General features: G+C 24.2%; 1 long non-coding RNA gene across 1 annotated transcript in view; it reads right to left on the reverse strand.

Annotated features, from left to right (window-relative positions):
- LOC149130245 (uncharacterized) overlaps positions 1 to 16,566 on the reverse strand; it is a 244,685-nt gene that overhangs the window by 208,471 nt on the left and 19,648 nt on the right. The gene's annotated exons all lie outside the window — the stretch shown is intronic.

Below are 16,566 nucleotides of genomic sequence, written 5' to 3' on the forward strand. Positions count from 1 at the left end.
TGATTACTTTCTAGAACATTTAAGTATTGTAATTTAGTTTCTACAATGTCTAAGTATGATTACTTTCTAGATCATTTAAGTATTGTAATTTAGTTTCTACAATGACTAGGTATGATTACTTTCTAGATCATTTAAGTATTGTAATTTAGTTTCTACAATGTCTAAGTATGATTACTTTCTAGATCATTTAAGTATTGTAATTTAGTTTCTACAATGTCTAAGTATGATTACTTTCTAGATCATTTAAGTATTGTAATTTAGTTTGTACAATGACTATGTATGATTACTTTCTAGATCATTTAAGTATTGTAATTTAGTTTCTACAATGACTAAGTATGATTACTTTCTAGATCATTTAAGTATTGTAATTTACTTTCTACAATGACTAGGTATGATTACTTTCTAGAACATTTAAGTATTGTATTTTAGTTTCTACAATGACTAGGTATGATTACTTTCTAGAACATTTAAGTATTGTAATTTAGTTTCTACAATGACTAGGTATGATTACTTTCTAGAACATTTAAGTATTGTAATTTAGATTCTACAATGACTAGGTATGATTACTTTCTAGAACATTTAAGTATTGTAATTTAGTTTCTACAATGACTAGGTATGATTACTTTCTAGAACATTTAAGTATTGTAATTTAGTTTCTACAATGACTAGGTATGATTACTTTCTAGAACATTTAAGTATTGTAATTTACTTTCTACAATGACTAGGTATGATTACTTTCTAGAACATTTAAGTATTGTAATATAGTTTCTACAATGACTAGGTATGATTACTTTCTAGAACATTTAAGTATTGTAATTTACTTTCTACAATGACTAAGTATGATTACTTTCTAGAACATTTAAGTATTGTAATTTAGTTTCTACAATGTCTAAGTATGATTACTTTCTAGATCATTTAAGTATTGTAATTTAGTTTCTACAATGACTAAGTATGATTACTTTCTAGAACATTTAAGTATTGTAATTTAGTTTCTACAATGTCTAAGTATGATTACTTTCTAGATCATTTAAGTATTGTAATTTAGTTTCTACAATGTCTAAGTATGATTACTTTCTAGATCATTTAAGTATTGTAATTTAGTTCCTACAATGACTAAGTATGATTACTTTCTAGATCATTTAAGTATTGTAATTTAGTTTCTTCAATGACTAAGTATGATTACTTTCTAGATAATTTAAGTATTGTAATTTAGTTTCTACAATGGCTAGGTATGATTACTTTCTAGAACATTTAAGTATTGTAATTTAGTTTCTACAATGACTAGGTATGATTACTTTCTACAATGTCTAAGTATGATTACTTTCTAGATCATTTAAGTATTGTAATTTAGTTTCTACAATGTCTAAGTATGATTACTTTCTAGATCATTTAAGTATTGTAATTTAGTTTCTACAATGTCTAAGTATGATTACTTTCTAGATCATTTAAGTATTGTAATTTAGTTTCTACAATGTCTAAGTATGATTACTTTCTAGAACATTTAAGTATTGTAATTTAGTTTCTACAATGACTAGGTATGATTACTTTCTACAATGTCTAAGTATGATTACTTTCTAGAACATTTAAGTATTGTAATTTAGTTTCTACAATGTCTAAGTATGATTACTTTCTAGATCATTTAAGTATTGTAATTTAGTTTCTACAATGACTAGGTATGATTACTTTCTAGATCATTTAAGTATTGTAATTTAGTTTCTACAATGTCTAAGTATGATTACTTTCTAGATCATTTAAGTATTGTAATTTAGTTTCTACAATGTCTAAGTATGATTACTTTCTAGATCATTTAAGTATTGTAATTTAGTTTGTACAATGACTATGTATGATTACTTTCTAGATCATTTAAGTATTGTAATTTAGTTTCTACAATGACTAAGTATGATTACTTTCTAGATCATTTAAGTATTGTAATTTACTTTCTACAATGACTAGGTATGATTACTTTCTAGAACATTTAAGTATTGTATTTTAGTTTCTACAATGACTAGGTATGATTACTTTCTAGAACATTTAAGTATTGTAATTTAGTTTCTACAATGACTAGGTATGATTACTTTCTAGAACATTTAAGTATTGTAATTTAGTTTCTACAATGACTAGGTATGATTACTTTCTAGAACATTTAAGTATTGTAATTTAGTTTCTACAATGACTAGGTATGATTACTTTCTAGAACATTTAAGTATTGTAATTTAGTTTCTACAATGACTAGGTATGATTACTTTCTAGAACATTTAAGTATTGTAATTTACTTTCTACAATGACTAAGTATGATTACTTTCTAGAACATTTAAGTATTGTAATTTAGTTTCTACAATGTCTAAGTATGATTACTTTCTAGATCATTTAAGTATTGTAATTTAGTTTCTACAATGACTAAGTATGATTACTTTCTAGAACATTTAAGTATTGTAATTTAGTTTCTACAATGTCTAAGTATGATTACTTTCTAGATCATTTAAGTATTGTAATTTAGTTTCTACAATGTCTAAGTATGATTACTTTCTAGATCATTTAAGTATTGTAATTTAGTTCCTACAATGACTAAGTATGATTACTTTCTAGATCATTTAAGTATTGTAATTTAGTTTCTTCAATGACTAAGTATGATTACTTTCTAGATAATTTAAGTATTGTAATTTAGTTTCTACAATGTCTAAGTATGATTACTTTCTAGATCATTTAAGTAATGTAATTTAGTTTCTACAATGATTAGGTATGATTACTTTCTAGAACATTTAAGTATTGTAATTTAGTTTCTGCAATGACTAAGTATGATTACTTTCTAGAACATTTAAGTATTGTAATTTAGTTTCTACAATGATTAGGTATGATTACTTTCTAGAACATTTAAGTATTGTAATTTAGTTTCTACAATGACTAGGTATGATTACTTTCTAGAACATTTAAGTATTGTAATTTAGTTTCTACAATGACTAGGTATGATTACTTTCTACAATGTCTAAGTATGATTGCTTTCTAGAACATTTAAGTATTGTAATTTACTTTCTACAATGACTAGGTATGATTACTTTCTACAATGTCTAAGTATGATTGCTTTCTAGAACATTTAAGTATTGTAATTTAGTTTCTACAATGACTAAATATGATTACTTTCTAGAACATTTAAGTATTGTAATTTAGTTTCTACAATGACTAAGTATGATTACTTTCTAGAACATTTAAGTATTGTAATTTAGTTTCTACAATGACTAAGTATGATTACTTTCTAGAACATTTAAGTATTGTAATTTAGTTTCTACAATGACTAAGTATGATTACTTTCTAGAACATTTAAGTATTGTAATTTAGTTTCTACAATGACTAGGTATGATTACTTTCTACAATGTCTAAGTATGATTGCTTTCTAGAACATTTAAGTATTGTAATTTAGTTTCTACAATGACTAAGTATGATTACTTTCTAGATCATTTAAGTATTGTAATTTAGTTTCTACAATGACTAAGTATGATTACTTTCTAGAACATTTAAGTATTGTAATTTAGTTTCTACAATGACTAGGTATGATTACTTTCTACAATGACTATGTATGATTACTTTCTAGATCATTTAAGTATTGTAATTTAGTTTCTACAATGACTAAGTATGATTACTTTCTAGATCATTTAAGTATTGTAATTTAGTTTCTACAATGACTAGGTATGATTACTTTCTACAATGTCTAAGTATGATTACTTTCTAGATCATTTAAGTATTGTAATTTAGTTTCTACAATGACTAAGTATGATTACTTTCTAGATCATTTAAGTATTGTAATTTACTTTCTACAATGACTAGGTATGATTACTTTCTAGATCATTTAAGTATTGTAATTTAGTTTCTACAATGTCTAAGTATGATTACTTTCTAGATCATTTAAGTATTGTAATTTAGTTTCTACAATGTCTAAGTATGATTACTTTCTAGAACATTTAAGTATTGTAATTTAGTTTCTACAATGACTAGGTATGATTACTTTCTACAATGTCTAAGTATGATTACTTTCTAGAACATTTAAGTATTGTAATTTAGTTTCTACAATGTCTAAGTATGATTACTTTCTAGATCATTTAAGTATTGTAATTTAGTTTCTACAATGACTAGGTATGATTACTTTCTAGATCATTTAAGTATTGTAATTTAGTTTCTACAATGACTAAGTATGATTACTTTCTAGATCATTTAAGTATTGTAATTTAGTTTCTACAATGACTAGGTATGATTACTTTCTACAATGTCTAAGTATGATTACTTTCTAGATCATTTAAGTATTGTAATTTACTTTCTACAATGACTAGGTATGATTACTTTCTAGATCATTTAAGTATTGTAATTTAGTTTCTACAATGACTAGGTATGATTACTTTCTACAATGACTATGTATGATTACTTTCTAGATCATTTAAGTATTGTAATTTAGTTTCTACAATGTCTAAGTATGATTACTTTCTAGATCATTTAAGTATTGTAATTTAGTTTCTACAATCACTAAATATGATTACTTTCTAGAACATTTAAGTATTGTAATTTAGTTTCTACAATGACTAAGTATGATTACTTTCTAGATCATTTAAGTATTGTAATTTAGTTTCTACAATGACTAGGTATGATTACTTTCTACAATGACTATGTATGATTACTTTCTAGATCATTTAAGTATTGTAATTTAGTTTCTACAATGACTAAGTATGATTACTTTCTAGATCATTTAAGTATTGTAATTTAGTTTCTACAATGACTAGGTATGATTACTTTCTAGAACATTTAAGTATTGTAATTTAGTTTCTACAATGACTAAGTATGATTACTTTCTAGATCATTTAAGTATTGTAATTTAGTTTCTACAATGACTAGGTATGATTACTTTCTACAATGTCTAAGTATGATTACTTTCTAGATCATTTAAGTATTGTAATTTAGTTTCTACAATGACTAAGTATGATTACTTTCTAGATCATTTAAGTATTGTAATTTACTTTCTACAATGACTAGGTATGATTACTTTCTAGATCATTTAAGTATTGTAATTTAGTTTCTACAATGTCTAAGTATGATTACTTTCTAGATCATTTAAGTATTGTAATTTAGTTTCTACAATGTCTAAGTATGATTACTTTCTAGATCATTTAAGTATTGTAATTTAGTTTCTACAATGACTAGGTATGATTACTTTCTACAATGTCTAAGTATGATTACTTTCTAGAACATTTAAGTATTGTAATTTAGTTTCTACAATCACTAAGTATGATTACTTTCTAGAACATTTAAGTATTGTAATTTAGTTTCTACAATGTCTAAGTATGATTACTTTCTAGATCATTTAAGTATTGTAATTTAGTTTCTACAATGTCTAAGTATGATTACTTTCTAGATCATTTAAGTATTGTAATTTAGTTTGTACAATGACTATGTATGATTACTTTCTAGATCATTTAAGTATTGTAATTTAGTTTCTACAATGACTAAGTATGATTACTTTCTAGATCATTTAAGTATTGTAATTTACTTTCTACAATGACTAGGTATGATTACTTTCTAGAACATTTAAGTATTGTATTTTAGTTTCTACAATGACTAGGTATGATTACTTTCTAGAACATTTAAGTATTGTAATTTAGTTTCTACAATGACTAGGTATGATTACTTTCTAGAACATTTAAGTATTGTAATTTAGTTTCTACAATGACTAGGTATGATTACTTTCTAGAACATTTAAGTATTGTAATTTAGTTTCTACAATGACTAGGTATGATTACTTTCTAGAACATTTAAGTATTGTAATTTAGTTTCTACAATGACTAGGTATGATTACTTTCTAGAACATTTAAGTATTGTAATTTAGTTTCTACAATGACTAGGTATGATTACTTTCTAGAACATTTAAGTATTGTAATTTACTTTCTACAATGACTAAGTATGATTACTTTCTAGAACATTTAAGTATTGTAATTTAGTTTCTACAATGTCTAAGTATGATTACTTTCTAGATCATTTAAGTATTGTAATTTAGTTTCTACAATGACTAAGTATGATTACTTTCTAGAACATTTAAGTATTGTAATTTAGTTTCTACAATGTCTAAGTATGATTACTTTCTAGATCATTTAAGTATTGTAATTTAGTTTCTACAATGTCTAAGTATGATTACTTTCTAGATCATTTAAGTATTGTAATTTAGTTCCTACAATGACTAAGTATGATTACTTTCTAGATCATTTAAGTATTGTAATTTAGTTTCTTCAATGACTAAGTATGATTACTTTCTAGATAATTTAAGTATTGTAATTTAGTTTCTACAATGTCTAAGTATGATTACTTTCTAGATCATTTAAGTAATGTAATTTAGTTTCTACAATGATTAGGTATGATTACTTTCTAGAACATTTAAGTATTGTAATTTAGTTTCTGCAATGACTAAGTATGATTACTTTCTAGAACATTTAAGTATTGTAATTTAGTTTCTACAATGATTAGGTATGATTACTTTCTAGAACATTTAAGTATTGTAATTTAGTTTCTACAATGACTAGGTATGATTACTTTCTAGAACATTTAAGTATTGTAATTTAGTTTCTACAATGACTAGGTATGATTACTTTCTACAATGTCTAAGTATGATTGCTTTCTAGAACATTTAAGTATTGTAATTTACTTTCTACAATGACTAGGTATGATTACTTTCTACAATGTCTAAGTATGATTGCTTTCTAGAACATTTAAGTATTGTAATTTAGTTTCTACAATGACTAAATATGATTACTTTCTAGAACATTTAAGTATTGTAATTTAGTTTCTACAATGACTAAGTATGATTACTTTCTAGAACATTTAAGTATTGTAATTTAGTTTCTACAATGACTAAGTATGATTACTTTCTAGAACATTTAAGTATTGTAATTTAGTTTCTACAATGACTAAGTATGATTACTTTCTAGAACATTTAAGTATTGTAATTTAGTTTCTACAATGACTAGGTATGATTACTTTCTACAATGTCTAAGTATGATTGCTTTCTAGAACATTTAAGTATTGTAATTTAGTTTCTACAATGACTAAGTATGATTACTTTCTAGATCATTTAAGTATTGTAATTTAGTTTCTACAATGACTAAGTATGATTACTTTCTAGAACATTTAAGTATTGTAATTTAGTTTCTACAATGACTAGGTATGATTACTTTCTACAATGACTATGTATGATTACTTTCTAGATCATTTAAGTATTGTAATTTAGTTTCTACAATGACTAAGTATGATTACTTTCTAGATCATTTAAGTATTGTAATTTAGTTTCTACAATGACTAGGTATGATTACTTTCTACAATGTCTAAGTATGATTACTTTCTAGATCATTTAAGTATTGTAATTTAGTTTCTACAATGACTAAGTATGATTACTTTCTAGATCATTTAAGTATTGTAATTTACTTTCTACAATGACTAGGTATGATTACTTTCTAGATCATTTAAGTATTGTAATTTAGTTTCTACAATGTCTAAGTATGATTACTTTCTAGATCATTTAAGTATTGTAATTTAGTTTCTACAATGTCTAAGTATGATTACTTTCTAGAACATTTAAGTATTGTAATTTAGTTTCTACAATGACTAGGTATGATTACTTTCTACAATGTCTAAGTATGATTACTTTCTAGAACATTTAAGTATTGTAATTTAGTTTCTACAATGTCTAAGTATGATTACTTTCTAGATCATTTAAGTATTGTAATTTAGTTTCTACAATGACTAGGTATGATTACTTTCTAGATCATTTAAGTATTGTAATTTAGTTTCTACAATGACTAAGTATGATTACTTTCTAGATCATTTAAGTATTGTAATTTAGTTTCTACAATGACTAGGTATGATTACTTTCTACAATGTCTAAGTATGATTACTTTCTAGATCATTTAAGTATTGTAATTTACTTTCTACAATGACTAGGTATGATTACTTTCTAGATCATTTAAGTATTGTAATTTAGTTTCTACAATGACTAGGTATGATTACTTTCTACAATGACTATGTATGATTACTTTCTAGATCATTTAAGTATTGTAATTTAGTTTCTACAATGTCTAAGTATGATTACTTTCTAGATCATTTAAGTATTGTAATTTAGTTTCTACAATCACTAAGTATGATTACTTTCTAGAACATTTAAGTATTGTAATTTAGTTTCTACAATGACTAAGTATGATTACTTTCTAGATCATTTAAGTATTGTAATTTAGTTTCTACAATGACTAGGTATGATTACTTTCTACAATGACTATGTATGATTACTTTCTAGATCATTTAAGTATTGTAATTTAGTTTCTACAATGACTAAGTATGATTACTTTCTAGATCATTTAAGTATTGTAATTTAGTTTCTACAATGACTAGGTATGATTACTTTCTAGAACATTTAAGTATTGTAATTTAGTTTCTACAATGACTAAGTATGATTACTTTCTAGATCATTTAAGTATTGTAATTTAGTTTCTACAATGACTAGGTATGATTACTTTCTACAATGACTATGTATGATTACTTTCTAGATCATTTAAGTATTGTAATTTAGTTTCTACAATGACTAAGTATGATTACTTTCTAGATCATTTAAGTATTGTAATTTAGTTTCTACAATGACTAGGTATGATTACTTTCTACAATGTCTAAGTATGATTACTTTCTAGATCATTTAAGTATTGTAATTTAGTTTCTACAATGACTAAGTATGATTACTTTCTAGATCATTTAAGTATTGTAATTTACTTTCTACAATGACTAGGTATGATTACTTTCTAGATCATTTAAGTATTGTAATTTAGTTTCTACAATGTCTAAGTATGATTACTTTCTAGATCATTTAAGTATTGTAATTTAGTTTCTACAATGTCTAAGTATGATTACTTTCTAGAACATTTAAGTATTGTAATTTAGTTTCTACAATGACTAAATATGATTACTTTCTACAACATTTAAGTATTGTAATTTAGTATCTACAATGACTAGGTATGATTACTTTCTAGAACATTTAAGTATTGTAATTTAGTTTCTACAATGACTAAGTATGATTACTTTCTAGATCATTTAAGTATTGTAATTTAGTTTCTACAATGACTAGGTATGATTACTTTCTAGAACATTTAAGTATTGTAATTTAGTTTCTACAATGTCTAAGTATGATTACTTTCTAGATCATTTAAGTATTGTAATTTAGTTCCTACAATGACTAAGTATGATTACTTTCTAGATCATTTAAGTATTGTAATTTAGTTTCTACAATGTCTAAGTATGATTACTTTCTAGATCATTTAAGTATTGTAATTTAGTTCCTACAATGACTAAGTATGATTACTTTCTAGATCATTTAAGTATTGTAATTTAGTTTCTACAATCACTAAGTATGATTACTTTCTAGAACATTTAAGTATTGTAATTTAGTTTCTACAATGTCTAAGTATGATTACTTTCTAGATCATTTAAGTATTGTAATTTAGTTTCTACAATGACTAGGTATGATTACTTTCTAGATCATTTAAGTATTGTAATTTAGTTTCTACAATGACTAAGTATGATTACTTTCTAGATCATTTAAGTATTGTAATTTAGTTTCTACAATGACTAGGTATGATTACTTTCTACAATGTCTAAGTATGATTACTTTCTAGATCATTTAAGTATTGTAATTTACTTTCTACAATGACTAGGTATGATTACTTTCTAGATCATTTAAGTATTGTAATTTAGTTTCTACAATGACTAGGTATGATTACTTTCTACAATGACTATGTATGATTACTTTCTAGATCATTTAAGTATTGTAATTTAGTTTCTACAATGTCTAAGTATGATTACTTTCTAGATCATTTAAGTATTGTAATTTAGTTTCTACAATCACTAAGTATGATTACTTTCTAGAACATTTAAGTATTGTAATTTAGTTTCTACAATGACTAAGTATGATTACTTTCTAGATCATTTAAGTATTGTAATTTAGTTTCTACAATGACTAGGTATGATTACTTTCTACAATGACTATGTATGATTACTTTCTAGATCATTTAAGTATTGTAATTTAGTTTCTACAATGACTAAGTATGATTACTTTCTAGATCATTTAAGTATTGTAATTTAGTTTCTACAATGACTAGGTATGATTACTTTCTAGAACATTTAAGTATTGTAATTTAGTTTCTACAATGACTAAGTATGATTACTTTCTAGATCATTTAAGTATTGTAATTTAGTTTCTACAATGACTAGGTATGATTACTTTCTACAATGACTATGTATGATTACTTTCTAGATCATTTAAGTATTGTAATTTAGTTTCTACAATGACTAAGTATGATTACTTTCTAGATCATTTAAGTATTGTAATTTAGTTTCTACAATGACTAGGTATGATTACTTTCTACAATGTCTAAGTATGATTACTTTCTAGATCATTTAAGTATTGTAATTTAGTTTCTACAATGACTAAGTATGATTACTTTCTAGATCATTTAAGTATTGTAATTTACTTTCTACAATGACTAGGTATGATTACTTTCTAGATCATTTAAGTATTGTAATTTAGTTTCTACAATGTCTAAGTATGATTACTTTCTAGATCATTTAAGTATTGTAATTTAGTTTCTACAATGTCTAAGTATGATTACTTTCTAGAACATTTAAGTATTGTAATTTAGTTTCTACAATGACTAAATATGATTACTTTCTACAACATTTAAGTATTGTAATTTAGTATCTACAATGACTAGGTATGATTACTTTCTAGAACATTTAAGTATTGTAATTTAGTTTCTACAATGACTAAGTATGATTACTTTCTAGATCATTTAAGTATTGTAATTTAGTTTCTACAATGACTAGGTATGATTACTTTCTAGAACATTTAAGTATTGTAATTTAGTTTCTACAATGTCTAAGTATGATTACTTTCTAGATCATTTAAGTATTGTAATTTAGTTCCTACAATGACTAAGTATGATTACTTTCTAGATCATTTAAGTATTGTAATTTAGTTTCTACAATGTCTAAGTATGATTACTTTCTAGATCATTTAAGTATTGTAATTTAGTTCCTACAATGACTAAGTATGATTACTTTCTAGATCATTTAAGTATTGTAATTTAGTTTCTACAATCACTAAGTATGATTACTTTCTAGAACATTTAAGTATTGTAATTTAGTTTCTACAATGACTAAGTATGATTACTTTCTAGATCATTTAAGTATTGTAATTTAGTTTCTACAATGACTAGGTATGATTACTTTCTAGATCATTTAAGTATTGTAATTTAGTTTCTTCAATGACTAAGTATGATTACTTTCTAGATCATTTAAGTATTGTAATTTAGTTTGTACAATGACTAGGTATGATTACTTTCTACAATGTCTAAGTATGATTACTTTCTAGAACATTTAAGTATTGTAATTTAGTTTCTACAATGACTAAGTATGATTACTTTCTAGATCATTTAAGTATTGTAATTTAGTTTCTACAATGACTAGGTATGATTACTTTCTACAATGACTATGTATGATTACTTTCTAGATCATTTAAGTATTGTAATTTAGTTTCTACAATGTCTAAGTATGATTACTTTCTAGAACATTTAAGTATTGTAATTTAGTTTCTACAATGGCTAGGTATGATTACTTTCTAGAACATTTAAGTATTGTAATTTAGTTTCTACAATGACTAGGTATGATTACTTTCTACAATGTCTAAGTATGATTACTTTCTTAAGTATTGTAATTTAGTTTCTACAATGACTAGGTATGATTACTTTCTACAATGTCTAAGTATGATTACTTTCTAGAACATTTAAGTATTGTAATTTAGTTTCTACAATGTCTAAGTATGATTACTTTCTAGATCATTTAAGTATTGTAATTTAGTTTCTACAATGACTAGGTATGATTACTTTCTAGATCATTTAAGTATTGTAATTTAGTTTCTACAATGTCTAAGTATGATTACTTTCTAGATCATTTAAGTATTGTAATTTAGTTTGTACAATGACTATGTATGATTACTTTCTAGATCATTTAAGTATTGTAATTTAGTTTCTACAATGACTAAGTATGATTACTTTCTAGATCATTTAAGTATTGTAATTTACTTTCTACAATGACTAGGTATGATTACTTTCTAGAACATTTAAGTATTGTATTTTAGTTTCTACAATGACTAGGTATGATTACTTTCTAGAACATTTAAGTATTGTAATTTAGTTTCTACAATGACTAGGTATGATTACTTTCTAGAACATTTAAGTATTGTAATTTAGATTCTACAATGACTAGGTATGATTACTTTCTAGAACATTTAAGTATTGTAATTTAGTTTCTACAATGACTAGGTATGATTACTTTCTAGAACATTTAAGTATTGTAATTTAGTTTCTACAATGACTAGGTATGATTACTTTCTAGAACATTTAAGTATTGTAATTTACTTTCTACAATGACTAGGTATGATTACTTTCTAGAACATTTAAGTATTGTAATATAGTTTCTACAATGACTAGGTATGATTACTTTCTAGAACATTTAAGTATTGTAATTTAGTTTCTACAATGACTAGGTATGATTACTTTCTAGAACATTTAAGTATTGTAATTTACTTTCTACAATGACTAAGTATGATTACTTTCTAGAACATTTAAGTATTGTAATTTAGTTTCTACAATGTCTAAGTATGATTACTTTCTAGATCATTTAAGTATTGTAATTTAGTTTCTACAATGACTAAGTATGATTACTTTCTAGAACATTTAAGTATTGTAATTTAGTTTCTACAATGTCTAAGTATGATTACTTTCTAGATCATTTAAGTATTGTAATTTAGTTTCTACAATGTCTAAGTATGATTACTTTCTAGATCATTTAAGTATTGTAATTTAGTTCCTACAATGACTAAGTATGATTACTTTCTAGATCATTTAAGTATTGTAATTTAGTTTCTTCAATGACTAAGTATGATTACTTTCTAGATAATTTAAGTATTGTAATTTAGTTTCTACAATGGCTAGGTATGATTACTTTCTAGAACATTTAAGTATTGTAATTTAGTTTCTACAATGACTAGGTATGATTACTTTCTACAATGTCTAAGTATGATTACTTTCTAGATCATTTAAGTATTGTAATTTAGTTTCTACAATGTCTAAGTATGATTACTTTCTAGATCATTTAAGTATTGTAATTTAGTTTCTACAATGTCTAAGTATGATTACTTTCTAGATCATTTAAGTATTGTAATTTAGTTTCTACAATGTCTAAGTATGATTACTTTCTAGAACATTTAAGTATTGTAATTTAGTTTCTACAATGACTAGGTATGATTACTTTCTACAATGTCTAAGTATGATTACTTTCTAGAACATTTAAGTATTGTAATTTAGTTTCTACAATGTCTAAGTATGATTACTTTCTAGATCATTTAAGTATTGTAATTTAGTTTCTACAATGACTAGGTATGATTACTTTCTAGATCATTTAAGTATTGTAATTTAGTTTCTACAATGTCTAAGTATGATTACTTTCTAGATCATTTAAGTATTGTAATTTAGTTTCTACAATGTCTAAGTATGATTACTTTCTAGATCATTTAAGTATTGTAATTTAGTTTGTACAATGACTATGTATGATTACTTTCTAGATCATTTAAGTATTGTAATTTAGTTTCTACAATGACTAAGTATGATTACTTTCTAGATCATTTAAGTATTGTAATTTACTTTCTACAATGACTAGGTATGATTACTTTCTAGAACATTTAAGTATTGTATTTTAGTTTCTACAATGACTAGGTATGATTACTTTCTAGAACATTTAAGTATTGTAATTTAGTTTCTACAATGACTAGGTATGATTACTTTCTAGAACATTTAAGTATTGTAATTTAGTTTCTACAATGACTAGGTATGATTACTTTCTAGAACATTTAAGTATTGTAATTTAGTTTCTACAATGACTAGGTATGATTACTTTCTAGAACATTTAAGTATTGTAATTTAGTTTCTACAATGACTAGGTATGATTACTTTCTAGAACATTTAAGTATTGTAATTTACTTTCTACAATGACTAAGTATGATTACTTTCTAGAACATTTAAGTATTGTAATTTAGTTTCTACAATGTCTAAGTATGATTACTTTCTAGATCATTTAAGTATTGTAATTTAGTTTCTACAATGACTAAGTATGATTACTTTCTAGAACATTTAAGTATTGTAATTTAGTTTCTACAATGTCTAAGTATGATTACTTTCTAGATCATTTAAGTATTGTAATTTAGTTTCTACAATGTCTAAGTATGATTACTTTCTAGATCATTTAAGTATTGTAATTTAGTTCCTACAATGACTAAGTATGATTACTTTCTAGATCATTTAAGTATTGTAATTTAGTTTCTTCAATGACTAAGTATGATTACTTTCTAGATAATTTAAGTATTGTAATTTAGTTTCTACAATGTCTAAGTATGATTACTTTCTAGATCATTTAAGTAATGTAATTTAGTTTCTACAATGATTAGGTATGATTACTTTCTAGAACATTTAAGTATTGTAATTTAGTTTCTGCAATGACTAAGTATGATTACTTTCTAGAACATTTAAGTATTGTAATTTAGTTTCTACAATGATTAGGTATGATTACTTTCTAGAACATTTAAGTATTGTAATTTAGTTTCTACAATGACTAGGTATGATTACTTTCTAGAACATTTAAGTATTGTAATTTAGTTTCTACAATGACTAGGTATGATTACTTTCTACAATGTCTAAGTATGATTGCTTTCTAGAACATTTAAGTATTGTAATTTACTTTCTACAATGACTAGGTATGATTACTTTCTACAATGTCTAAGTATGATTGCTTTCTAGAACATTTAAGTATTGTAATTTAGTTTCTACAATGACTAAATATGATTACTTTCTAGAACATTTAAGTATTGTAATTTAGTTTCTACAATGACTAAGTATGATTACTTTCTAGAACATTTAAGTATTGTAATTTAGTTTCTACAATGACTAAGTATGATTACTTTCTAGAACATTTAAGTATTGTAATTTAGTTTCTACAATGACTAAGTATGATTACTTTCTAGAACATTTAAGTATTGTAATTTAGTTTCTACAATGACTAGGTATGATTACTTTCTACAATGTCTAAGTATGATTGCTTTCTAGAACATTTAAGTATTGTAATTTAGTTTCTACAATGACTAAGTATGATTACTTTCTAGATCATTTAAGTATTGTAATTTAGTTTCTACAATGACTAAGTATGATTACTTTCTAGAACATTTAAGTATTGTAATTTAGTTTCTACAATGACTAGGTATGATTACTTTCTACAATGACTATGTATGATTACTTTCTAGATCATTTAAGTATTGTAATTTAGTTTCTACAATGACTAAGTATGATTACTTTCTAGATCATTTAAGTATTGTAATTTAGTTTCTACAATGACTAGGTATGATTACTTTCTACAATGTCTAAGTATGATTACTTTCTAGATCATTTAAGTATTGTAATTTAGTTTCTACAATGACTAAGTATGATTACTTTCTAGATCATTTAAGTATTGTAATTTACTTTCTACAATGACTAGGTATGATTACTTTCTAGATCATTTAAGTATTGTAATTTAGTTTCTACAATGTCTAAGTATGATTACTTTCTAGATCATTTAAGTATTGTAATTTAGTTTCTACAATGTCTAAGTATGATTACTTTCTAGAACATTTAAGTATTGTAATTTAGTTTCTACAATGACTAGGTATGATTACTTTCTACAATGTCTAAGTATGATTACTTTCTAGAACATTTAAGTATTGTAATTTAGTTTCTACAATGTCTAAGTATGATTACTTTCTAGATCATTTAAGTATTGTAATTTAGTTTCTACAATGACTAGGTATGATTACTTTCTAGATCATTTAAGTATTGTAATTTAGTTTCTACAATGACTAAGTATGATTACTTTCTAGATCATTTAAGTATTGTAATTTAGTTTCTACAATGACTAGGTATGATTACTTTCTACAATGTCTAAGTATGATTACTTTCTAGATCATTTAAGTATTGTAATTTACTTTCTACAATGACTAGGTATGATTACTTTCTAGATCATTTAAGTATTGTAATTTAGTTTCTACAATGACTAGGTATGATTACTTTCTACAATGACTATGTATGATTACTTTCTAGATCATTTAAGTATTGTAATTTAGTTTCTACAATGTCTAAGTATGATTACTTTCTAGATCATTTAAGTATTGTAATTTAGTTTCTACAATCACTAAATATGATTACTTTCTAGAACATTTAAGTATTGTAATTTAGTTTCTACAATGACTAAGTATGATTACTTTCTAGATCATTTAAGTATTGTAATTTAGTTTCTACAATGACTAGGTATGATTACTTTCTACAATGACTATGTATGATTACTTTCTAGATCATTTAAGTATTGTAATTTAGTTTCTACAATGACTAAGTATGATTACTTTCTAGATCATTTAAGTATTGT

This window comes from Octopus bimaculoides, chromosome 30 (assembly GCF_046866305.1).
Source record: "Octopus bimaculoides isolate indiv1 chromosome 30, ASM4686630v1, whole genome shotgun sequence".
Lineage (NCBI taxonomy): Eukaryota > Metazoa > Mollusca > Cephalopoda > Octopoda > Octopodidae > Octopus > Octopus bimaculoides.